Source organism: Bufo gargarizans, unplaced genomic scaffold, assembly GCF_014858855.1.
Source record: "Bufo gargarizans isolate SCDJY-AF-19 unplaced genomic scaffold, ASM1485885v1 original_scaffold_2034_pilon, whole genome shotgun sequence".
Taxonomy (NCBI): domain Eukaryota; kingdom Metazoa; phylum Chordata; class Amphibia; order Anura; family Bufonidae; genus Bufo; species Bufo gargarizans.
The window spans coordinates 272,278-275,220 of record NW_025334613.1 but is presented as its reverse complement, the minus strand read 5'-3'; positions in this window follow the sequence as shown (position 1 = coordinate 275,220).

Below are 2,943 nucleotides of genomic sequence, written 5' to 3'. Positions count from 1 at the left end.
GGACAGATGATCATACGTTTTTCTGCAAAATGTCTTGATAAACTCGGGAATCCATTATTCCTTTGATGATTGCAATCCGTCCAGGCCCTGACACAGCAAAGCAGCCCCAAACCATGATGCCCCCACCACCATACCTCACAGTTGGGATGAGGTTTTGATGTTGGTGTGCTGTGCCTCTTTTTCTCCACACATAGTGTTGTGTGTTTCTTCCAAACATCTCCACTTTGGTTTCATCTGTCCACAGAATATTTTGCCGGTACTGCTGTGGAACATCCAGGTGCTCTTGTGCAAACTGTAAACGTGCAGCAATGTTTTTTTGGACAGCAGTGGCTTCCTCTGTGGTGTCCTCCCATGAAATCCATTCTTGTTTATTGTTTTTACTCCTGTGACATTACCAGAAGTGCATGGAGACGCTAATACCTCCCCTTCTGAGCCTTTGCCTAAGGTATGGTACCTCAAGCCTTAGTGCCACTTTAGCTACCCATTGTCACCATAGTGATCGTGCTGTAAGCCAAATTGTTTTACTTTGGTGCAGAGAAGGGAATACAGGATAAAGCCACCCTTCCATTTGTCAGTATTTCATTACATAATGGCGGGACTACAGAGTAAAGACACCCCCATGCTTCCTTTGGTGTTTACAGAGCTCAGAAAACTTCAAAGTCAGTCAGTAGGGATTGCTTAGTGCAGACCTTTGGTTCACTGGTTAAACCGAGAGGGAAACTTTTAGATAGGACACCCTACTCATGCAGGCAGGAACCTCAGGGTAGCCGCTATATGTTTGTCTTTGTATGTCTTATGTGTATTTCAGGCAGTCCTTTGTACTAATCTGGGTACCCCAGAGCTTATTCCTCTTATCCCAAGCACAAGCTGAGGACTGCTTGATTCAAAGTAAGGGGGAATGTAACACCCCAGAGTTGTGTTACTACACTCCTCTACCCCGCTACTATCTGTTAAGAGCTTTTACATTGTCATCACATATGATTTTGCTCATGTCATTCACAAATGTGCATAAAACCATGTTTAAGGTAATTTTTTCCTTGTAATGTTCCAGGTTGACTAGCAGGTGGCAGCATCATTGGTAGGTTTAGTTTTATTTGTATGCCCATTCAGAGTGGAACGATCCAGTTCTGTTCTGCCCCCCTGCTTTAGGGAAGTAGAGGTTCCCACATCCTGCAGCAAGGTAGGAATAAAACATTTAGAACCAGTTCTAGCTCTCCCTGCATAGGGAGGACAGCAAGGATCAAGTCTCGTGCTGAGATTTGATCAAATTCCCAGTCTGAGCTCTGCAGCTCAGCTGGATGACACAAAGCAGAAAGTGATAGACAACTCCAGTTCCAGGAAGAAATCATCCCCTGAGAAGATAACTGTGAGTAAAATCCAGAGAACCTAGGAGAAGCCATATTTCTCCTCAGCTAGTCAGTCCCCATACAGCAGAAGATAGAAAGTGCAGAAGCCAAATTCCTGCCACAGTATAGAGCAGATGTCTTTTCCTGCAAGCTCTGGGTACATGATAGAGCAGAAGATAAATTCCTGCCACAGTATAGAGCTAACAAGAAGACGTCTTTTCCTGCAAGCTCCAGGTTGATAGAGCAGAAGATAAATTCCTGCCAACCATTGCCGATACCTGCTGGGACCAAAGACTAAAGCTGTATCTTGCTTGTATTAAAGTTACAATCAGTAAATACAAGTTTGAACTTTACTAAAGGTCTGGATCTCAATTTCTGCTGCAAATTCCTCTATTACTCCTACTAGCACTACACTCAATTTATTGCTAGTGAGCCAGGATCCAGGAGTCCAGTCGTACCCAGGTAGGAGACACCAGTGACACCATTACCACTACCATACAGAGACATTACACCACTCTGGCATTCCTAACCTCGGGCGTGAGTGATGACACCTTCAAGGGCCCTGTGACAGTACCCTGTGCACGCTGCAATTGGCGTCACAAACAAACTATAGACTATTATACCCATATCCTGACCCACTGCATTAAAGTGGCATCAGTATACCCACATCCTGGTCACTGCATTTACATGGTGCGTTCAATAAAAACATGGTAACATTTAACTCTTTGTGTGTTATTAGTTTAAGCCGACTGTGATTGTCTATTGTTGTGACTTAGATGAAGATCAGATCACATTTTATAACCAATTTGTGCAGAAATTCATATAATTCCAAAGGGTTCACATACTTTTTCTTGCAACAGTAGATCCCGAACTTTGTTCGGTGGTTTATATATCATTTGACGCGACTGTAGGGTGGGTTAACAAATTTGGAAAAGGGGCATTATTGGCGAAAACAGCTATAGAGGCGGCTTTTCGGTTACTGCTGTTACACCCGGACTACATGCATCTGCTGGGTTGTTTGTGGGAGGAAACATTTTTTGTGGATAGATGCCTCCCTATGGGGTGCTCGCTGTCGTGTGCATATTTTGAATCTTTCAGCTCCTTTTTAGAATGGGCGGTGACGGATGTGGCAGGACGCACTTCGGTCATCCATTATTTAGATGACTTCTTGTGCATAGGCCCCCCCAGACTCGGCAGTGTGCTCTTTATTGCTGCACACGCTGGAGATGGTGTTTGCGCGTTTTGGAGTCCCGCTGGCACCAGAGAAAACTGTGGGCCCGGCCACCAAACTCTGTTTCCTGGGGATCATTATTGATACCGAAAGGATGGAGTGCTGGTTGCCATCAGACAAATTGGAGGATTTAAAGCTTGCGTCGCAGCGGGCACAACATGTGAGTAAGATACAATTACGGGCTTTGACGTCGCTGTTAGGCAAGCTGAATTTTGCCTGTCGGATAATCCCAATGGGTAGAGTTTGTTTTTCGCGACATTTGTCAATGGCGACTTCAAAGGTTTCTGTGCCGCATCACTTCATTCGTTTGGGTAGGGAATTGCGGGTAGATTTAGCAGTTTGGGGTTCCTTTTTGGCATCTTACAA